Below are 25,592 nucleotides of genomic sequence, written 5' to 3' on the forward strand. Positions count from 1 at the left end.
TGTACGTCCAATTTTTCAACACACTACACCACTGTATCGCTCTAAAACAAATCGCCGACCATTTTGGACATGAAAGAAGAGGGGGTGAGTTTAGTTTTATTGTTTGTAACAATAAGCATAGTTTAGTCTTTACGATAACCAAATTGATTCAGTTAAGAGCATTTGGTTTTAATATAGCCTACTAATTGCTTTTAAGAAAGCAACTTTAAAGACAACTAAAAAATAGTTTTAAGACATATGTTTTACTGACATAATAGTCTTGAGATCAAGTAGTTTTATTAATAGGTTTTATTGGTCATATTAGGAGAATCTTTAAAACTGCAATAAAACAAAAAAATAACAAACTAAAATCTAATAAAACCAAATAGTCCGGAAGTTCGTCATAAAACTGATTAGTTTTAAAGTGAACTAAAAATAATCTATTTTAAAACTACAATAAGACAAATTGTCTATTAAGATTAATTAGTCTTATTTGATACCCTTATTAGATACATACTTTAAAACTAGTGACAAATGCTTAACAGTTTTAAAGTTCTGGCAGTATATCTTAAAGGTAACTTTAAAACCATTATCTTATTATTTACCACAATAAAACCTTTATAAACCTTAAATAAAACTAAAATGTTTTTATTGTGCTACTTGGGCTGCGTTTAAAATTTCAATTTCAGCCGACTATCTTAAAAAATATGAACATTAAACCTGTATGACTATGCAAAACTTCAAATATGTATTTATTTTGATTGCCAAAATATAGGGCTGTCTTCATCTTAAATGCATCCCACTGTATATAGCATATATAGATAATGTCATTTATAGATAATGTCAAAAGGACTCTTACTCTTGGATTCTTGGACAAAAAATGGTTGTTATTATTTGTTGAAGAACGTTGCTCCAATGTTTCTTTTCTTCTAAATCACTTTTTTCCATTAATGTTAAAATTTTTCCTGCTTTACTACTTCTCTTGACTACGTACCAATTGATGAAATATGTTCAGCAGGAGATCGCTCCTGCTGAATAACTGTCATATTGATATTTTTCCAGTCATTATACCCATCGAAAGTTAGAAGAACAATAATTTTCGTGGAAATCAGTTTACAAACGTAACAATAAACACGGCTACATTTAGTACTGTACACTAACCACTCGCGAAGAATGCTTGCCCCATTAGCTTTCATTTAAAAAAAAATCGCATTTTGCAAATGTCTGGTTTTATTATTATCCAGTTGTGTAACACATTTACTAATTTTATCAATATATTGATGCGGTCGATTATTTATAAAATATTGTTGAAATTACAGATTTAAATGTTTTGGCCAATCACCTATATCGCTAGGAAAAGAGCTATTGACATTGTCGTTTTCTATAAGAGATGACGGAGATGTACTTGCGACAGGTGAAGTCGCTTGAAAATCAACAGTGGAGTCATCATTTAACATTTCCTGTTCGTAAAATGAAATAATTTTGAAAACTTATTTTGTTATTGCGATAAAAAAATTTTTGGTGATCTTTTCTGGTCCCATTAAAATGCGGGCTCGAGGTAGGTGCCTCACGGACCTAGTGGTAAAATAAGACCTGGACACTGGGCACCAGATGCTCCGGGGTTCCGTTCAGATGACGTATTCATGTCCAGCGACTCCAAAAACCTTTAAGTAATCTGTTTGCATCAATTTAGTGCCAATAACCCTCGAACCTCCAGATGACGTGCCTTAGCACTAACTCTTAGGCACCAGGTGCTCCGGGGGTCGGTTCTGATGGCGTAGTCACGTTCAGCAAGCCCAGAAACCCCCGAGTAATAAAATCTGGCAATTAATATGCTTATTTTGACTTGTTTATGCACTATTTAATGCACTTTAGGCACTTTAAAATGCCATAATTCATTTATGCACTTACACCCATTTTTCTATAGTAGACTTTTTTGCTGACACATCCTGAACACAATGCAAAAAATTGCAAATCGATAGGTGGTCTATTTAAAAATCAATTTATTCCGGTGTTTTTAGTGCTATAAATGCCCTAGTCGTTGTACTCATATCTTATCTTCCTTTTAATAGTCCCAAGATGGGTCGTATTTTATTACATTTAGTTCTCTTCCGAATTATTTCTGTGACTCTGATGTTTGCTATATTTTTGATGGTATAACTGCCGGTTTACCGGTGTCTAACTCACTGATTCTTCTTCTTTCGGGGGTGAACGGTTGCTGTCTTGGATGTGGTTTTTGTTCCTTGTAGGTCATTTGGGCATGTTTTACCTTTTCAGTGTGTGCTGTCGTAAGTTGGTGTTAATAACGGTGAATTCTTGTGTAGCTTTTCGCTGGAGGTTGAATGGTTCGGGCTTAATATTACTGTCCAGGCATCAACTCCATACAGATGGACTGATTAAACATAGACATAATCTACATATGTGATCATCTTCCAATCCCATCAGCTTCACCTGCCTCTTCCTCTTACAATACCCTATTAGCAGACCTACTACGCCTTTGACTGATATTCTGTCTTTGTTTATTAAGTCTGTCGTAAATTTTGGAGAATGTTCTATAATAAACTGTTTCACCTGTCTTTGTCTTGGTGAATTTTTTCACCATTCCAGAGATTTTTTAGTTACCCACTTTCTTGTAGCCATTTTTATTACTGTTTCGGTCCAACGAATGGTATTGATGAGCCTTGTTTAGCCATTTTATCTGCGTTTTCATTGTCCTAATGACTCTTGTACCCAGGCTACCATAACCTTCCGACTGGCTTTTAGTGTATTTAGGGGAACCACACTGTAGGCAGGGCCGTGCCGTGCTATGATGCGGCGAGGCAATCGCATCAGGCGGCATCACAAGGGGGGCGGCATAATCAGTAAAATAAAAAAAAATTGTCAGATTGTGTCAAAATGCTGTCAGAAACTATAGGAAAAATGAAAAGTTACAGACAATATGGCTAATAACCAAACGAAAATTTAATGAAATTTCAGAAAATCTTGATATTGTAAGTTCCGAATTTCCAGCTGAAAATGAAATTGCCAGGAGAAAAAAGCGTTTATTTGCTTACGAAAAATCTGTGGACAAGCTCTTAACAGATGAAGCTAAATTTAAAATATAGTTCATCTATATTTTAGACATTGCCGTTAAGTGGGTAGGAGCAAAATTTCCTTGCAATGCTTTTTAAATGCATTCATTTTTTTCGAATCCTGAGAAAACTAATTAGTATTTTTGAAAAAGTTTAACGCAGAATAAAAGATTACATTATTACCGACGGCTGAAAGTCTCTTAAAACCTCTACAATAATGTTTACTTGAATAAGTTACAGGAGTGAAAAAAAAAAGAAAAAATTTAGTCTAATTTTTAATTTTAAATATCTTATTCAAAAGAAAACTATTGTTTATTCTAAGGGACTTTCGGCCCTCGGTAATAATGTAATCTTTCAATCTGGGTTTAAATTTTTCAAAAATATTTATTAGTTGTTTCAGGTTTCCAAAAAAAAAATGAATGCATTGCAAGCAAATTTTGCGCCTATGTCCTTAATTCTTTGATTGATCGATTTGCGATATTAGAAACTCATAATAAAAATTTTAAACATTTTTATATGATATTTTTAACTTGAGGGAAACAGATGATAAAACACTAGAAAAATATTGTAGGTATGAATCTTCATTCAATACTTTCAATAGAAAAAGAATCCGATCTTCTAAAAGAATTGCGTGATATATCCCAAATGATACCATACTCCATGAAACATTTAGAGGTTTTGAACTATTTGTGCCAAAATGATCTAATTTCTTTATAGCCAAATTTAGTTTTATTACTAAGAATTTTATTAACATTCCCTGTCTCTGTAGAGTTCTCACTAGCTGCTACACCTATCTATCCCCACTAGATTCAACCAATCTGATTGACGAGTTTACCAAAATTAAAGTCAGAGGGTAAAATTATAATTTTTGTAAATGTTACTTAATGTAATGTTAATACATATTTCATTTAATTTAGAGTATGTTTGGTTTTTAAAACAAAAGTTTTTGTTCATTTTGTGTAGTTTCATTTAATAAAATAAAAGTTAAGTTTCAATAATATTTAAGCGGAATGGGACGTTTCGATGCCGCCGGTTCATCGCCGGCCGTTTCGATGCCGCCGGTTCATCGCCAGTGCATTTCATCGCCGTCATATCTCGCATTTCCTAGAATTCCTAATTAATATTAAAAATAACTAATAATTGTAACTGTCGAAAATTCGGAAATATATCAGATAGCGATTAATTGACTGGCGATGAATCGGCCGGCATCGGCATCGAACTGGCGGCATCGAAACGGCGGCGATGAAACGTCCTAGACCCTATTTAAGGGGCGGCATTTCGAAGACTTGCATCATATTGAAAATATGTACGGTACGGCTCTGACTGTAGGAATATTATAGTTATATATTTAGATTTATACTATGTACTTAGGTTAGTTTAGTTGTTGATTGTCAGTGTCATTAAATAAAAGATATTTAACGAACATATCATGGCGCAGTTCTAAAACATACAAAATAGAAGATGCCAAAAAGAAAGACCAAAACCAGTATGTCTTTTAATGAAGAAAAGAGTTCCAATGATCGGATTACAAATCTCGAACATTTTGTAAGTTCACACAAGATAGCATCAAATCTTTGCAAGATATGATGCAAGTACTTTTATCAAAAACTACTGTTGTCTCGACTGATAACCCCGCAGTAACATCTTCAATAGTAGAAGAGGCTGAGAGTTCAAAAACGTTGACTAACAGTATAAACTACAACTTATATTTATCAAATGCCGTGGCTGGTCCTGAAAAATTGATAAAAAGCTTAACTTACTTACAGTTCAAGGACTGGAGACGAAAATTTGAGAATTATATATCCTTTCAAAACGTAGAAGACGCTCCCAATAAAAAATTATTAGCTCTTCTTGAATCATATTTCAATCAAGATATATCAGATATGGTCCGGTTAGTAATAAAATTTGATAAAGAAAGTGGCTCAAATTACATAAATCTACTAAATAAATTGGAAGAATATTTTAAAAAGAAGGAGAACGGTCGCTTGAGACGAAGTCACTTCACGAACAGAAAGCAAGAGCAAGGAGAATCTTTTTCCTCTTTTTATAGAGAAAAAGTCAAATTGTTCCAACTTACAGAACCATGCTCAAGTTGTTACGATCAGTTTCTAGCCGATCATGTCATAGAGTCACTTTTTGATGCTAACATGAGAAAAAAATGCAGAAGTCTCCCAGATTCATCAAAGATTGAAGACATTATCAAATTATGCGAAGCTGAAGAAGCAGCCTTAACTGAAGAAATTATATGCAACCAAAGCATTGCAAAAATCAAAGTTAATCAGCCTAGTAGCAATTTAAATAAACAGAAATGCTTAAAGTGCGGTTTTTCAAGGCACAATAATTACAAGTTCTGTTTATCAAAAGAGATTCGTTCCGTAGATATTGCAACTGAACCCATAGAAGAACCTGTCAATATAGGGTGTTTAAAAATTACTTCTATCGATTATGCTGCTAATAAAGGTAGAAACCGACAAATTGAATTAAAAATAAATTCAATTTCAAACAAAAACCTAACATTTTCTTATAAAGCCACCCCTGATACAGGCGCAGAAGTCTGTGCGGCAGGACGTTTAAGCAAGAGCTTATGCGTTTGCTTAAATATACCAGATCTGATTTACAACGCTCTACTTTGGCCCTGGAATCCGCAGACAAATCGAAACTTATAATCCGGTCAACTTAGACATCAAAATGCTTGGCAAATAACAAAAATTGCCGGAGAGCCAAATTTTGGTGGAGAGCTAGGGTATACCATAACAAATAAAGTTTAAAAAGTCCCCATCGATCCCATGTGTGCGTCAAAAGTTATTCGGGGTCAAAAGTCAAAATTTGAGATTTTTTGGATTTTTTCGAAAACGGTAAGTTTTATCAAAAAAAACCTTAAACCAAAGTTGTAGATCTTAACATTCTCTACAAAAATTGTCCTTACAATTTTTTTCCTAAGAGTTACCATTCCTGAGATATCGCGATTTTAAAAGTAACTTTATACATTATATGCACATATAAGCCACGTATATACATATGTGGCCCTTAAAACAAGTATAAATGCCTATTTGTGTCTCTTTTATAAAGTATATTATACTATTCTGAAAATATTTCTTCAAAAGGTAATCAGTCCCAAACTGAATTTTCTCTATCCACGTGGCCTTGAAAAACATTTGGCTATACCATTGTTTAAAAAAGAACAGATTGTCTATTATAGGCAATGGCTACAATATTGTTCGTAGGTCTGGTTCTGTGTGTGTAAGGGGTTGCAAGTTCTTGCTAATCTTCGAATGGACACAACAGATCAGCATGTAGATGCAAGTGACTCGCGGCTCATAAAAGATGCTAAAGATATTAAAAAACTTCTAGACTGGTTTTCATCACATGATCCTTTTCCTAAAATTAATAAAATCATATCTATTGCTTCTGGAGTTGTTGGTGATGATAAGATTAATTGCCATAAAGCTCGTGAAGTTGGGATTGCTTCAAAGTACTCCCTCTTTTAGCTGCGAGTAGCACCGTTAAAGTTCACGAAGAAGAAGTAGCTATAGATCCTGTATTATTATTTCAACGCATGAGTATCACTGAAGCTTTTGAGGATGAGATTGAAAACTTTTTGGAGTATGAATTAGCTCCTTACCCCTTATCACTTTTCGATGCAGCTGGAATGCGTAAAACAACAAAGTCAGCAATTTATGATTGCTTTGAATCAGTCAATACTGAGGTTGATCGTAGAAACGCTACTTACATTACTGATGGAGGGTACCTGCTACATCACGTTGTGTGGGATCGAGAAGAAACTTTTAGCGTTATTTTTGATAAATATGTTCAGTATCTACGCAGACATTACGGGCTTACAGTGACAGTGGTATTTGACGGCTACAATGACCCGACAAAGAATATTAAAGCTGCAGAACAACGTCGTCGAACTACAAAAACATCATCGGGTTCCGAGATTATCTTTGATGAAAATATAACCAGCGAATCAACAACAATTTTTCGCCAACATTAATAATAAATCTCGTTTCATTTCCATGTTAACTGACAAATTAACAGCTGCGAATATTGAAGTGAAACAAGCTAAAAATGACGCAGATGTCCTTATAATTGAGACATCAATTGAAAAATTTAAGGCAACAAACACAACAATTGTAGTTGGTGAAGATGTTGATTTGTTGGTACTGATTACTGCAAGGACTCCAGTAGATAAAGTTATTTATTTTCTGAAACCTGGAAGGGCTCAACAGCGACTAGAGATATATTCTTCGAATAGTTTATCGGCTTATCCCAAATGCCAAAAGTACATTTTATTTTTACATGCGATAACCGGCTGCGACACTACGTCCACAATGTACAGAAGGGGCAAAACGTCAGTATGTACTTAAATTATTCGAAAAAAAAAAAGATGTGACTGACTGCTGTAAAGTTTTTACAGAACTTGATTCTACACCGCAAACAATAATTACGGAAGGAATTCGCTTTCTCCTTGCGGTTTATGAAGCTCCAAAAAAAATTATTTGTCTTGATAAATACCGATACTAAACTTTTGTAAAAAATACGCGAAACAAGAAACAAGTACAACTATCATCTCTTCCTCCAACATCAGCATCTGCTTTTCAACATTTGTATCGAGTATATTATCAAGTTCAAACATGGCTAGGCAATGAACTGAATCCAGAAGACTGGGGTTGGAAATTAATAGATAATACTCTGGAACCGATTAAAACCTTACTCCCACCTGCTCCAGAAAAACTCCTTAACACTATTTTTGCAATTGCAAAAAAGGTTGTAGTGCCAAATGTGGATGTAAAAAAGTCGGGTTGCTGTGTTCTCTAGCGTGAACCAACTGCCAAGGTCAGTCTTGCTCAAATGTCCAGTTTAGTACAACAGAGGAAGACTCCTGTGATTTTAATGAAGAGAACAATGACTCAGTCACATTTGAACAAGTTTTGAACATCCAGCAAGAGGAAGAGGAAGAAGATGAAATCGAAGAAGACTTGACTGTTGAAGTAGACTTTCAAGAATATGAATCTGATTAAAATATCTAAAGAAATCAAAACAATAGTTAACCTAATAATCAATAGCAATATCAATAATCAACATCAATAATAAGGTAATATCTAGAACTTGACCGGTATTGTTTCCTTAAATTATCCTAAAATTGTCAAAACAGTTAGTAGAGTAGGCCTACAGGGGAAACCACGGTAAAAAACGCGCCGAGTACACTATCTCACAGGTGGTGTGGAAACGTGTGCATATCATGTATAATGTGACTCTTTGAATCGCGATATTTCAGGAATGGCAACTCTTAGGAAAAAAATAGTAAGGACTATTTTTGTAGAGAATTTTAAGATCTACAACTTTGGTGTAAGGTTTTTTTTTGATAAAACTTACCGTTTTCGAAAAAAATCCAAAAAATCTCAAATTTTGACCTTTGACCCCGAATAACTTTTGACGCACACATGGGATCGATGGGGACTTTTTAAACTTTATTTGTTATGGTATACCCCAGCTCTCCACCAAAATTTGGCTCTCCGGCAATTTTTGTTATTTGAAGTGTCTATATAGACCGGGTTATTAACGTAATTGGAAGTTTGCAGTGTCAAATAATCTATGAAAATCGTTCTGTTATTATCACAGTATACATTTGTAGTGGAGTTAAAGAGCTGTTAATCGACAGAATGTCCATGATCCTTTTGGGTATAATCCATTCAGAGTTTCCAAAGCCAATCTTCAGTGTTACTTCTTTCAATGTTAATGAAATTCCTGAAAATCCTTCATAAGCAATTTGCGAAGACATCAGAAATAAAATTTTAGGCATGTACAAAGATATATTTAACTCAAACGACATCTTGCAACCTATGAATAGTACGCCAGTGCATATCTTTTTGAAAGAAATTAGTGTCCCGTATACTGTAACCTGTCCTAGAAGGATTCCATTCGCTTGGAGAGATTATGTAAAAGCTGAATTAGATAGCCTAGTTAAGAAAAACATCATTAAACCAGCTGATGAGGTACCTTCTGATTTCGTTAGTCCCTTGGTAATTGTATAGAAGAAAAATGGTAAAATAAGAGTCTGTGTAAACTTTACTAAGCTCAATTCTTTCATAAAACGACCAGTCCATCCTTTTAAGTACCCCTGGGAAGCAGTTTCGAACATATCCGGCAAACTACAGTACTTCAGTACGCTAGATACTACTAGTGGTTATTGGCAAGTGTCCTCGATGAGGAAAGCCAAAAGCTCACTACATTTCTTACTCCTTGGGGACGATATATGTTTTTAAGAGCTCCAATGGGTCTTGTATGTTCTGGAGATGAATTCTGTCTTAGAGGTGATGAGGCCTTAGCAGGCTTTAAGAACTTGGAGGAGGTCGTAGATGACATTCTAATATACGATGAAACAATTCGTGAACACTGCAATAGAATTATAAAATTTCTTGATACATATAGAGAAAAAAAGATAACTCTTAACCCTGATAAGTTTGTTTTTGCCCAGAAAGAAGTTGAATATGTCGGATACATCGTAGGAAGAAATGGAATAGAAGCAGATCACAAAAAAGTATGTGCCATCCAAAATTTTCCAACACCAACATGTTTATCTGAATTACGCTCATTTATGGCAAATCAGCTGGGAAATTTTTCTAGCGAAATATCTAAGCTGGCATCACCATACCATTAAGAGACTTATTAAAAACAAAAAACCATTTTGTTTGGTGTTCAGTACATGATGAAGCTTTTGATAAAATTCGTGAGGCTTTGACTAAACCTCCAATCTTAGCCCACTTCAATCCATTATTACCAACTACCAACCGCGCTTTATACAGATGCTTCTCGATCAAATGGCCTTGGTTATGTGCTTCTGCAAAAACACGACGAAAACTGGAAGCTTATACAGTGTGGGTCAACATTTCTGTCAGATACAGAAACCCGATATGCTGTGATCGAGATAGAACTTCTTTCTATAGTATGGGCAGTCAAGAAGTGTAGGCTATATTTGCTAGGTTTGAATGAATTTAAGATTGTAACAGATCACAAACCGCTCTTACCGATATTAAATAGTTACACCCTGGACATGATTGAAAATCCAAGGCTACAACGTTGAAACAGGCTAGAAGAATCACAATCTAAATATCGCAAAAGTCCGTCTCTGTCGTTATAGATAGAAGTAAGACGAAATGTACTTCCCAACGCGTTTCTCTTAGGCCACCCACAAGAAAGCGGAAGGATTAATATTTTAAGAAATTCTAGACGCCTAAGCTGATAATTTAGCTATTGTAGGCAGTAAAATCACAAAGACACTTTAGAGCTCGGAGACAGCTTTCCTAAAAGTATTTACTTTGCACAGGATATGCCTCATAAAAAGAAGAATAGGAAAGATTGCTAAATGTTTGAGTGATAGAAATCTAGGAATTCCACAAAATTACAACGCAGTAACTTTCCTGGGAATCCTTAAACGGTTACAAAAAGGACACTCGTGGTGATTGGCCGAAAAAGAAACGTATGATCATAATAAGGCTGGTCTAAACATTATTTTCCAGCTATGTGATTGGTACGAAAATTTCGGAATGATGATTATTGGTCAAATTAGGTGATAGCTGTGAAAAAGGGAGGTGAATATAGAGAGCAGAGAGGAATCTTGTCCGGGATTAGGACAAGAAGAAATCAATTAAGTTCTAGCGGTCATGCAGTGAAGACCTGCATTTTTCTTGTCTGTGCCTAAATAGGCAAAATGGAATCTTAAAGATTCTGTCGTGAAAATCGCAAGTGCGATATGTTGTCTTAAATACCATACCGGTATATTCTCTGTGTTGTGTCCGGTACGATAAAATAATAGTTTTCTTAGTACGGCGTGAATATGTTTCGTTCAAACAGAACTTAGTTCAACTTTTGCGGATAAGATGTCCGTTTAATATGTCTCATATAAACCGCACTTAATTCAATCTTCGTGGAACGCAGTTCCATTTTTTTTAAAGACAATGGTCTAAATAATATATGTTTAATTATCAAGTCAGTGAGAAGTATCACTAATAATCATGAATGCAGTTATTTTCTTTTCATAAAACAAAAAGAACTATGGAATTTTTATTTTTCGTATAATATAATAACAACTATGTAACAGTACTTTAACTCTAAAAATGAAAGTGAAAAGTGAAAGTGATTTCGTCGTACCCACAACTCTGGCGAGCTAACCCGATTCCAGCAATTCAACAACAATGGATCATCACCAGGTATTTTGCAATAAACTGTTTCGTTCCTTTTTCTTTTTTTTTGAACTTTTAAGATGAAACGCGAAAGACTTATTTTTTTTATTTTTCTAATCAACTCAGTTTAATGACAATTTTCTATCTAAATAAATGGTAACTATGTTAAAACTTATTTCGTCTTTTTCTGTTCGCACAATCCATCTATGTATCCTTATTGTATTAGGAAACGCAGCCTACCACAGACAACAAGGGTAAGTACCATTAGTAGTCAAAGGGATACCATTTATTTCGTAACATTTTTGTAATTTTTATATAGATAAATAGTAATAGATTCTGATCTATTAATGGCGCCCAAAAATTAATAATTTCTTTTCTTTAGCTTAAATATTGTATGAAGTCACAACCTAAAATCTCTTGATGATTAGAGCCGCCGGTGCGATTTTAAATTATGTAGCACGTATTTTTTTTAAGTTTATGTACATCACATGTTTATCTAATTTGTCGTGCTTCAACGTCTAAAACAAAAATTAACAGGGTATAATTTTGTAGCTGAGTGGACGAAAGGCAAAGACCATCGAATCCCAGACGCACTCTCAAGAGCACCAATAGATGTTCCATGTGAAGACGAGTTAGAGGGAGAAGAAGCAGCTACACAGCTGAAATCCTTCATTATTCAACAAATTGCTCTAGTTGATGGTACTGAAAGACTAATCCAAAACTCACATCTTCAAGATTCGTTATTAACTGACTTAATTAAGGTATCAGAAAATGATGAAGTATACCAAATGCTAAAAGATTCAATCAAAAATGGGTTTCCTGAGGTAAAAGAAGAAGTTCATCCTTCACTGACACCTTACTGGAACATTAGAAACGAGCTTAGTTGTGATGATGGACTAATTTTAAAAGGCTGCCAAATTGTCATTCCCCTATCTGCTAGAAAAATGATCCTAGACAGGCTACATGACTCTCATCAAGGGATAGAACTTACAAAACGACGAGCCCGACAAACAGTTTACTGACCGAATATGAATAATGACATAAAAAAATACCATAGAGATGTGTGAAGCATGTCAGATTATTAGGCCTTCGCTACCAAAATAAACTTATTTGAGCGATCCTCTACCATCACTGCCATTTCAAGATGTCTCAGCAGATTTTTTGTCTTGTTCTGGAAAAAATATTTAGTTCTATACGTAGATAGATTATCTGGGTGGCCAGTAGTATGCCATTATGGAAACCGAGATCCAACCAGTGCGGGAATAATTAAAGACTTAAGGAAAATATTTGCAGACACCGGTATACCCCTACGCTTACGCTCGGACAATGGGCCACAATTTAATTCTTTCGAATTTAATTCTTTCCTTAAGAAATGGAATATTCTACATTGCACGTCTAGTCCACACTATCCTCAGAGTAATGGTCACGCAGAAGCTGGAGTAAAAGCTATGAAGCATTTGATATTAAAATGCATGGTAAATGGCAACCTTGACGAACATAAATTCTGTTCTGGTTTACTTGAATGGCGTAATACCCCTAAATCTGATGGCCACTCACCAGCCGAGATTTTATATGGACATCCAATACGATCCTTAGTACCTATTCATTATAAAGCTTTTTCAAAAAGTGGCACACGAAAGTCAAAGACATGGAACACCGAGAAATGAAAAAAAAAGCAGTTGTAAAAAAAAAAAGTACGATAAATCCATACTATTATAACCAACATGCTAAACATTTAGATCCAATTAAAATAGGTACTAAAGTAAGGATTCAAGGTAAGAGAAATAAATTATGGAAATCCATACCTACTAACTTAGAATTGACTTCTACAGAATTGAGTGCCTTCAGCTGAGCTGAGCGCTGCTTCAGGTTGTTTTGTTAAGAATTCAAAAAGAAAAAGAGCTGTTAACCGCAATAAAAATAGCCAAAATCGAATACCTCTGTTACATACTCTGAAAAGTAGAAGAACAACGTAGACCAGGAAGGCGAATGATTTCCTGGCTAAAAAATCTTCTTACGTGGTTCAACACAACAACGATAAATGTTTTCAGAGCAGCAGTGTGCAAAGTAAAGATTGCCATGATGGTCGTCAACATCCGAAACGGATAGGCAACTACAAGAAGAAGCGCTGTCGATCCAAGGAAAAAGAACCATAGAGAGACGGAGAATATATTGGCTGTGCAACCTGAGAGAATGGTATACGGATTTACATCAAATGAACTTTTCAGAGCAGATGTCTCTAAAGTCCGAGTAGCTATGATGGTTGACGACTTCTGTCGTGGAGATGGCACTTAAAGAAGAAGAGTTTAATTTAAACGAACTAACTCTTTGTCTAAGTTGTCTTGCCGTTTCTTTGTGTTTATTAGAGCACAATTAAAATAAACCGGAGGCCGAAATAATGCATAATTTAGCGCCAAGTCAATGTTCCACCTACACAGCAAACGAAAGTTAATAAAACCACCGAATCGAAAAGCAGGAGCACCAACAACAAACTTATTAAATTTAATATTCCATAAAGTTAAACAAAATCATAAGCAAAACAAGAAACAGACGGCATAGAGGCCAAGTTTTGATTTATGCCCGGAGATTTCCGGAGCGCGACAATTTTGCACTCGCTCGTGCACACAGGGGAAGGGTTGGAATTTTATTAAAACAACTTGTTAATTCAGAACGTCGAGTGTTAGGAACTTTCCACGAGACGTATTGCTATAGTGTGAGAAGTAAAACTTACTACAACTTTACGTTTACTTGTTGGAAATCAAGACGGCGTGGAGAGAGTCGACGAACTTTCGAGAATGATGCTGGGGACTGGGACTGGGGATCGAGAGACTTCGGCGCCCCCACGCAATAAGTTATAGTAATTAATATACATCAACGCATAAATGCATTAATTAAATCGGAGCTGATAATAATTGAGCCAAATGTTGTTACCCTTTCGAGAACATTTCCAGTTGTTCTCACGATGAATGTAACTTCCAAGATTTTAACGATCTATAAAATTAGTTAAGGATATTATAAATTTTTTTAGGACTCAATACTTCAATAGCTATGCTATAAGTATTACCAGTACAGAACGGAGTCAGACAAGGTGACTCGTTAAGCCCACTGCTCTTTAATATAATAATGGACGAAATAATAGAAGCAGTACGTAAAGGTCATGGTTACAGAATGGGGAACAAAGAAATCCAAATATTATGTTATGCAGACGACGCCGCATTAATCGCCGAGACAGAAGACAGGAAATACAATATGATAATATCAGCAGAAAAAACCAAATTTATTACATCTAACTACCCACTACGGAATAAAATCGAAATTGATGGGGAAATAATAAAGCGGGAAGCAAGGTTTAGATATTTGGGAATAGATATAACCAGTTACGGAGATGTTGAAGAGGAAGTACGACAACAAAGCTTAAAAGCAAGTAAAGCGGCGGAATCTCTTAATGACATAATCTGGAAAACAAACACCTAAGACAGGACCCAAAAGCAAGAATCTATAAAGCAGCAATTAGATCTATATTGACATACACGGAGGAGACAAGACCTGACACATCTAAAACGAGACGACTACTAGAAACAACAGAGATGAAAATACTCCGACGAATATCAGGGAAAAGTCTGTTGGATAGGGAGAGAAGCGAAAACATAAGAAGATCATGCAATGTATAAGACATAAATGGATTGGTGACAAAACGGAAACAGGAGTGGAACGAACACATTAGTAGAATGGCGGAGGATAGGATAGTACGAATAGCACGAGATAAGTCACCAAATGGACGAAGAAGTATTGGCAGACCAAGAAAAAGATGGTGCGATAACTTAAACAATTTAGGAGGCTAATATTGAAGAAGAAACAGGCTTTAAAGCCTACATACAAGAAAGAAGAAGAAGAAGAAGAATTAATTTAAAAAAAAGTATTGTTCATAAAAATGTTTGCATTTTAATGAAGAAAGATCTCTCTCTTCAATCCTGACCCCCGGAGAGAGTGTTGTAGTGGTCGACGTGATGTCGTGTATTGTCCGTCTCGAAAAAGATCTCTGTCTGTCTCTGGTTATTTCTTTTAACTCATGCATAGGTCTTTTGCATATTCCTGTAATTTGATCGATCTAACTCTTGGGGATCTTTCTCGTGATCTTCGGCCTTACACCTTAATGAAGATGTTAAATAGATAATGTTAAATCATAAAATACACACACTTTACATACTGAAAACCTGAAAAAGCTCTTAGAGAAAACTGGAAAAATAAGACCTGCTCATTCACCCGATTTGAATCCTAATGATTAGTTTTATGGGGGTACTTGAAAAGTGTGAAAAGTGGAATCTAATTTTCAACTATAGGTAATTATTATTTTTGTTGGCGTTGCTTAAATAAATACCAGTACGCAGTCTTCGAGGGCCGCCGACTTCTCAGAATCATAAAAGTTAATTCGATTCACAGAACTTTGGCCTAAAATTGTGGGTGTCATGTTACATATGAATGTGGGAACAGTGTTATATTTTTGTTTGGTATTCAGTCTCTTCCAATATTTTGTAGGTAAAACGTCTCTTAATTTCTTTGTATGTGTTATTGTAATAATTCAGTTCGGTTAAAATAAAAATAGTATATATCTTTTATTTGTACCTTGTATTATCTTAAATTTCTAATAGGTTATGAGCCTAGTATCGTATTAGCTCACCTGTATTAAGATAATAATTGAAAGTGTACAGTCGCGAATAGTATTCATCATCATCATCATCATCACACAGCCAAATTTGTCCACTGTCGGACATAGGCCTCCTCAAGATGTCTCCACCCTTCTCTGACCTGGGCAGCTGCAATCCAGTTTGTCGCTATTCTCTTAATATCGTCGGTCCATCTGGTAGGTGGTCTTCCACGACTTCGTTTGTCCACCCTTGGCCGCCACTCTAAGATCTTCCTTGCCTCTCCTTTCCATCTCTGCCTCTCTGTCTTGCGACGTATCCTGACCATTTCCACTTCAACTTCGTAATGCGCTTTATGATGTCTTCCACTCCAGTTCTTCGCCGTAACTCATCATTTCGTATTCTGTCTCTCGAAATTAGGCCAAGCATGGATCTTTCCATTTTTCGTTGTGCTACTTGTAATTTTCTTATTGATGTTTTAGTCAATGTCAGTGTTTCATCTCCATAAGTAAGCACCGGAAGTACGCACTAGTTAAATGCTTTTCTTTTTAGCTTTATTGGGATGTTTTCCTTGAACACGTCTCTTAGTTTGCCATACGCTGCCCATTCTAAAGCTATTCTTCTAGATAATTCGCATATTTGGTTGTCCCTAGTCTATACTTATTTCTATTTCGTGGCCCAGATAGATGTATTTGTGAACTGTTTCGATATGGCAGTTTTCTAGTGTCAGTGGTCCGCTAAGTACTAAATTGGTCATCATTTTAGTTTTCCCAAATTTTATTTCCAACCCTATTTTTTTAGAAACTCGTTGTAGTTCTTACAGCATTTAGTGGGCTTCCTCTTTTTTCCCATTCTAACATCTGGAATGCATGCTGCATTACGGCATTGAATAGTTTTGGTGACATGTTGTCTCCTTGTCTAACTCCCCTTTTTAATTTTATTTTTTTGAGTTTGGGTATAAAGGTTTATTGCTGTTGTGGCATTTGCATATATATGTTGAATAATGTTGGAATATCGGTAGTCGATTCTACAATCTCTCAAATCTCTTAAGATGGCTACCATTTCGATAGTGTCAATAGTCGAATAGTATTCAAGTTAACCGAAATAATGGCGGAAAATGCGAAATATAACGTCAAAAAGTTAAACGGTTAGAATTATCAGTCATGGAGTTATTTAGTGAAAATGTTGCTCATCAGTGCTGATCTATGGGAAATAGTTTCGAAGGAGTTACCATCAGAAGCAGACCGAAGCAGTTCCTGGAAAAAATAAAATGATAAGGCCTTGTCAACTATAGCCTTACTTGTCGACGTTAATCAGTAGTGCATTTCCGGAATAAGGAATTCGCGCGCGACGCGTGGGAAGCGCTGAGGGATTATTATCAAAAATCAAGTTTATCTAGCATGGTGTTTTTGTTAAAGAAAATCTGTAGACTATCGCTAGAGGAGAATGGTGATATTCAAGCGCACATCAGTTTATTCTTAGAATCGCTGAATAAATTGGCCGCACTAGGGAAAGCAATTAAGGACAGGTTAGCAGCAGGAGTTTTGCTGGGAAGTCTTCCAGGGTCATACAGTTTTTTGATAACAGCGCTGGAAAGTAGGCCATCGAATGAGTTTACTCTGGAATTTGTAACGAGTAAGTTAATCGATCAGTACAGGAAACGTCAGGGAGCTTTAGGGAGAAATCAGGAGGAGTCAGTGATGACATGAGTATACAAGGGTAATAAAAATAATGGTACTCAGAAGCAAAGCAGTGTTATTTTTGTAACAGGAAAGGTAATTTTAAACGAGATTGTTTTAAGTATGTACAAAGCGTTTAAAAAGGAAAAGGCCAATAAAGTCACCGAAGGTACTAATGATACATGTTTTATGATCAATTATAGCTCAAGTGATCAAAAGGGATTCTGTTTCGTGGTATGTGGACTCCGGAGCTTCAAGCCACATGGTTAATTACAAAGTATTCTATACGCAATTTGACAGTAGCAGAAAGGGCGTTGTAAGTTTGGCGAAAAAAGGGCAATACTCCGAGGTTCAGGGTATAGGGACAGGACTTATTGAGTGTGTGACTGGATCGGGAGTGGAAAATTTAAAAATCGACAATGTATTGTATGTGCCGGGATTAGATTCAAATCTGCTTTCGGTGAAAAAGTTAACAAGTGCGGGACATAATGTGCAGTTCGATAAAAACGAGTGTAAAATCGTTTTACGCGGAAAAGTGATCGCGAGTGCGATGCCTTCACCCGACTTATATAAGCTTTCAATTGTGGACCATGGACTGAGTGTTTTCGATCACTCCAGCAACTGTCAACATACATGGCATAGACGGTTTGGACACAGGGACATGGATGCAGTCAAACACTTAATGGAAAAGAAAATAACAGTCGGGATTTAAAAAGATACATTTAATATTCTTGACTTAATACATACGGATGTTTGCAGTCCCATGAAGACTGTTACTTCAGGGGGTAAACGTTACATTTTGACTTTCATTGATGATTTTTCTAGATATACAACTATATATTTATTAAATTATAAAAACGAAACGGTAAAGTGTATAAAAGAGTTTATATAATTTACGAGTAATCAGATAGGTATCCAAAAAATAGGTTAATCCAAAAGCTGAGTCACTGGTATTTGTAGGTAACTATGACGAATCGAAAGCGTATAAATTGTTAAATGTAGATACATGACGTATTACAATTAACCGTAGTGTGGTGTTTTCCAAGGAAAATGTATGTGTCGAAAAAAAGGAGGCGAAGTGAGGAAATATCCATTGGGTCTATGATGGAACGGGAGAAAATAGAGCCAAATTACATAGAAGACAGAGAGGTTGCAAATTTTGAAAACACGGAGGAAATATAAAATTCTACGGACACATCTATTACCTATGTGAGCTTAAGTTGGGAACAATCCCATGGCGATGACGGTGATTCTATCAATTAGATATAGATCTCGATATAGATAATTCGGGTGATCGTAGATCTAGCAGAGTAAATAAAGGTGTTCCACCTGAGCTCTACATAGCAAAGTTAACAGAATTCCAAGAAGGAGAACCAAGAAACTTTAAAGAAGCGCTTAAAAGAAGTGATAGTGAAAAATGGAAGCAAGCTATGGAAGACGAAATCACGTCATTAAGAAAAAATAGGACTTGGGATGTAATACAAACACCAGAGGGAAAGAAGATATTGTCATGTAAATGCATATACAAATTTATGATGAAAGATGCAAACGAGTCCCATATACCGCTGGATGTTGGATACTATAAGCTTAGCAGAGAAAAGCCGATGAAAAATAGTGAAATGTGTCAACAACTGATTGGTGGTTTATTATACAGGGCTCCCGAAAAGATTGGTCATAAATTATACCACAGATTCTGGGGTCAAAAATATGTTGATTGAACCTAACTTACCTTAGTGCAAATGTGCATATACAAAAAGTTATAGCTCTTTGAAGCTACAAAATGAAAATCAATTTTTTTCAATATTTCGAAAACTATTAGAGAATTTTTATTGAAAATAGACGTGTGGCATTCTTATGGTAGTAACATCTTAACAAAAAATTATAGTGAAATTTTTGCACCCCATAAAAATTTTATGGGGGTTTTGTTCCCTTAAACCCCCCTTAACTTTTGTGTATGTTCGTATAAAATTATTGTTAAAGTATTATTAGTTAAACAGAGTGCTTTTAAAACTTTTTGGCCTTTTAGTACTTTCTCGAAAAGCCAGTTTTTATCGAGATATTTTGAATATTTTTCAAATTCACCACCTATTTGTATATGGTTAAGTACTATTATAGAGACCTGGTAATAATATGAAAAATCTATAAATTACATTTTTATAATATGAAAATATACTAAGAGGCAAAAAAGTTTTAAAAACACTGTGTTTAACTAATGGTACCGCAATAAAAGTTTAATTGGAACGTACACAAACATTTGGGGGGTTTAAAGGAACGAAACCCCCATACAATTTTTATGTAAACATATTAAAAAAGAAGCCGTATCTCGATAAAAACTGGTTTATCGAAAAAAGACTACGAAACAAAAAGTTTTATAAATAATGTGTCTAACTATTGGTACCACAATAATAATTTAATTGGAACTTAGACAAAAGTTTGGGAGGGGTTTAAGGGAACAAAACCCCATAAAATTTTTATGGGGTGCACAAATTTCACTATGATTTTTTGTTAAGATGCTCCTGCCATAAGAATGCCACGTGCCTATTTTCAATAAAGAATTTCTGATTGTTTTCGAAATATTGGAAAAAATTGATTTTCATTTTGTAACTTTAAAGGGCTATACCTTTTTTTATGTGCATATTTGTACTAAGGTAAGTTAGGTTCAATCAACATATTTTTGACCCCAGAATCTACGGTATAATTTATTACCAATCTTTTAGGGACACCCTGTATATTGCGGTAAATACGAGACCGGATATATTGGCAAGCGTCACCATACTAAGTCAACACAATAAAAATCCAAAAGAAGTAGATTGGAACGAAGCAAAGAGGGTGTTAAGATATTTAAAGGAAACTAAATATAAAAAGCTTATTTTAGGACAGCAAGGAACATATAGTGCACTATTCGGCTATGTAGACGCTGACTGGGCAGAAGACAAAGGGAACAGAAAATCAAACAGCGGGTATAAACAGAATTGTGTGTCTCTATCATCAACTGAAGCAGAGTACATAGCATTGGCTGAAAGATGTCAGGAAGCAATTTTGTTAAAACAGGTTATAAAGGAATTTGTGGGTTTAGAGCCGGAAATAGTTATATACGAAGGAAATCAAAGCTATCTAAAACTTTTAGCAAATCACAAATTCAGTAATCGGACAAAACATATCGATACACAAAGTATCATTTCGTAAAGGAATTGCATGAAAAAGGCGCTGGTAACTTTAAGTATTTTCCTACCGAAGATATGATAGCTGATATGTTGACTAAGCCGCTGAATAGGGTTAAGATAGAGTACTGAAGTAGTAAAGGGGGTCTGTTCGACTAATTCAAAAATAATTTTAGTTGCGAGAGGATGTTGGAATCTAATATTTAACTATAATTATTATTTTTGTTAGCGTTGCTTAAATAAATATACTCAGTTTTCAAGGGCCGCCGCCACAGTGGTTCCAAATGCCGAAAACGTGGTCATGAACCTTTAAAAGCGTATATTGTTTATACATTTTGGAATTACTTTCGTTCTTAAGGGTTTTTAGCATCGCTGATTACGAATCTGGCATTATTTTTTTCTGAAAAACAAAATGGCGGATCCAACATGGCGGAAAGAAATTGAAAATATCAAAAAAGAAACATTTTTTGTCAAGTTTGGTAGGTTAAGGTCGCTGATTACAAATCTAACTTTACTTTTTTTTTAAACAACATGGCGGATCCAATATGGACGAAAGAAATTCGAAAATTTTATTTTAGACGCATTTTTGTTTAAAATTTTATATTATGAGGGACTTTTGAAACTGCTAGTTACCAATACATTTTCTTTATGAAGTACAATATTCAGAACATATTACTTATGTACAACTGCCCATACATACTCAACAATCGCCAGAATCATGTAATGTGCGTCATTTCCCACTTTTGTATTCAAACACTGCCAGCAATGCATAGGCAGTTATAGGCAGCTAAACTAAAGTGATTCTGTATCTCCTTACAATATATTTTAAGATTAATAAACATTAGTCGCAGAATTATGCAGAATTCTGTACTTTTTGAATGCATCTTTACAAAATTTTAATTATTTCAAGTATATTTTCACTATTTATGCATTAACAAATTTAAGGCATTTATTGTTAATAAATGTTGATTTCAGTTACATCTTACATTAGTACATATTTAAAAAGAAAGAATCTGCTTTACAGCGATAAAATTGATAAACTACAAAACGTTTTACAGCGTTTTCAATGTACGCGTTCTTTTTCACTTTCTCTGCCGACCAAAATAATCCCGGACATGGCCCACTTGTTCCTGAGTTGTGAACCAGAATACATCCAGTCTGATCCTCATACCTGCGTATTAGGACTCTACGATAGTAAATATGAGAAAACAACTGTACGTTTTCCACATGACCACGTTTTCAGCATTTGGAACCACTGTGGCGCCGACTTCTCAGAATCATAGAAGTTAATTCGATACACAGAACTCTTGCCCAAAATTGTAGGTGTCATGTTGTCATGTTACATAAATATATTAATGTGGGAACTGTGTTACATATATTTTTGTTTGGTATTCAGTCTCTTCCAATATTTTGTAGATTAAACATCTCTTAATTTTTTTGTATATATTATTGTAATAATTCGGTTCGATTAAAATAAAAATAGTTTATATCTTTTATTTGTACCTTTTATTATCCATTATCCTATATTTTTATTAAAAAGTAGAATTTAGAAAACTAAACCAGCAAGTGTTAAAGAATTAGCTAATTATCGATAAATCCATATTAATTTCTACAGAAACTTGGAGAAATAAATAGACACATTCGTTTAGGATACTGTCAAATTAACAACGAAGGATATCTAAAACACTTGATTAGGTAGACATTAATTTAGTAATGTAATAAACTTTTAATTACATATAGTATTATGTTGAAATTTATTAAGATGATTATATGTTTTTATTCTTTTAAAGATGTTCTTGACTAAATACCACCGAAAGTATTATATACGGTTAAACCGGAATTGAAGTAGATATTTCAATAGAGGTACAATATACAGCGTGTCGTATTTGCAGTCCCAAAGGGACTAATGATATCAGAAAAATAATAGTAAATCCGGCAACGTTCATATTGCAAAATAGGTATATCCCTGTTTTTGTATAATTCGGCCGAATCATATATTTAAGACATAATTAGGCGTTTCCAGACTTTTTGTCTGTGAATTTTATCATCATCATTCTCTTTGCCTTATCCCTATGCGGGGTCGGCTTCCCTAATTGCCTTTCTCCACACAATTCTATCTTGGGTCATATCAATGTTAATTCCCTTTACCAACATGTCCTGCCTTATCGTCTCCCCCCAGGCCTTCTTTGGTCTTCCTCTCCTACTCCTTCCAGGAATCTGCACTTCAGCTACTCTTCGTATTGGATGATTAACGTCTCGACGTTGAACATGACCAAACCATCTTAACCTATGCTCTCTCATTTTGGCATCAATTGGTGCCACACCTAGACTTCCCCTAATATACTCATTTCTAATTTTATCCTTCTTTGTCACTCCACTCATCCATCCAAGCATTCTCATTTCCGCCACATGCATTCGTTGTTCCTCTTTCTTTTTCACTGCCCAACATAATTGTTTTTAACGAATTATATCTAATAAATATAGTTTACAATACATGTAGATATAGTTTACATACAGTTTACATTACAATGCCTACTTTTATTCACATAGAAAGTCTATGTTGTGGGAATAAATCACTAATAAATGCCCTTGAAGAAACAGTATTACGGATGGAAATAAGCAAAAAATTCGAAAGTGGAGCAGAAAACGCAAGAAAAAGCAGGAGAAAACTTATTTAAACTCAGTTTCACACAGAAATCCATAGCTAGTGAAGCTGCACCCAATGAAAATACACGTGATGAAATAGAAATTACTGAGGGAAGCATAACCTCCGTAACTAAAGAAGATGAAAAAACATGTACAACGACAATTATATTCCAGTTCAAGAAGTTAAAGAACCAGAAACCAAAACTAAGATAGAAATAATTGAAGTTAAAGATAAATTGGGTCCTAAATTCGGAAAACGACATAGGTTTACGAAATACAATAAATGAAGAAATACGGAAATTTTGGAATGGGAAAGATCCTCATAATGTAAAAACTTTGAAGGAAGTTTTTCAGCATAAAAAAGAATGTGTGTGTACTTTGTACGCACGTAAGAAGTTATACTTCTATTATATGATTTAAACGAAATTAATATACTTTTTATTTATATTTTGTTTAAATATTAAACTAATTTATACTTACTACTTCTCAAACATTTTTATTAGAACAGTGCCAAAAATTAAAATAATAAAAGAATAAAACACACACAAACACATTAAACAAGCCACAAATTATGTCTGAACATTAATTGTCGAAAAATTTTTTAACTAAATACGTATTTTCTGAAAATACAATTATATAATAAATATACTTACAATCATAAAATGTATTAAAAAAAACAAAAAAGAAAGTTTCTATTGGGACTCGTACCAGCGCTGATAAGAGCGGTTGGTATTGGAATTCATTCGCCTTCTCCGCTTAGCCACGGACATTATGTGTCATTATTTACGAAGATCGACTAACTAAACGGATTAAACTTGTGATATTTTGATATTTTGAAAATTGATCAAATTATTTTAATTTTGAATTGAAATGATTTAGAATTGAAAAAATACAACAAAACATAGAGTAAAAAAACAATATATTAGGTGAATATTGATAGAAATTTTGATGGTAATCAAATTATATAAATAAAAGTATTACATACTATGTATTTTGGCAGATCAAATAGGTAGGTTTATACCCATGATACATTAACAATTATTACGTACCTGTTGCTTTTAAAAACTATTTAAAAGTCACTACAATATTATAAACTTTTTTGTTTCTGTCCTCACAACAATAAAACTAATATATTATACATTTGTTTACCTTTACCTTTACCTCCAAACCACAGCTGCCATATCGGATAATTTTTGACATGTCATTTGAACATCCAATCAGAACAAAGTTATAATGCGCATGCGCCGGGCTGATAGGTTTTAACATATAAAAAAATCACCCTCTATCGCCGGTAAAGAAGTATAACTTCAAAAAAGAAATTTTAAAGGCATTACCATTTTTACACAATCTACGGTTTTTCGAAAACATATCAGTGGAACAAAAATTAAAAGAGATTGGCTAACGTATTCTCCCTCAAGAGGAATATCATATTTTGGGTTTGTTCAGTCCGTGTACAACTTTTTGTCAGCCTCTACCCACCATTGGGAAGTTAAGATCAAATGCTTAAATGAAACTCCACTAAGCGATCACATTCGCCACGATCTAGTCGTTAAAAGATCAAGCAGCACAGACGGACTGCAAGGACACATGCAACAAGACCTTTGTCTAAAGGTTATACCGCTTTCAAATCTGCTCTTCATACTCTTACTGAAGACACTAATCAGAAAGCTGAAACAGTTCATGAGGCTAAGTGTTTGTTGAAAGAAATGTCAAAAAAGAAACATTCATAATGAATTATAGTCCAGAAAGCCACTGCGCATCCGCTAGGAAAAATATTCTAATTCGGATTTTTTGCACAGTCTTACTCAAAAAGGACTCCTTTTAACAAATTTGCATGTTGCCAGGACCAAAAGGTGGTCAAAACTTTTTTAAACGTTTTTTTTTGTTTTTTTCCTAAAATTATTTTTTTGCATTGAAAAAAGTTTTTTTAGGTTTTTTGGATCATTCCTCCAAACAGAAAAGGTCTTTAGTGACTTTTCTCTAAAGATGATAGTTTTTGACATATAAGCGATTAAAAATTGAAAAATTTCGAAATCGGCCATTTTTAACCCTCAAAAACTATGTGAAAAACTGAAAATTTGAATGTTGCCAAGGTAGATATTCTTTAAACATCTATTGATGAAATCCCGAAGAGTTTTTTGCAACACAATATTCAAAACTCCTTTGTTTTTTAATTGCTAATCAAGCGTGCGCGACACTATTTTCCACCGACAGTATGGTGCAAATGAAA

Source organism: Diabrotica virgifera, chromosome 7 (genome assembly GCF_917563875.1).
Source record: "Diabrotica virgifera virgifera chromosome 7, PGI_DIABVI_V3a".
Classification (NCBI taxonomy): Eukaryota; Metazoa; Arthropoda; class Insecta; order Coleoptera; family Chrysomelidae; genus Diabrotica; species Diabrotica virgifera.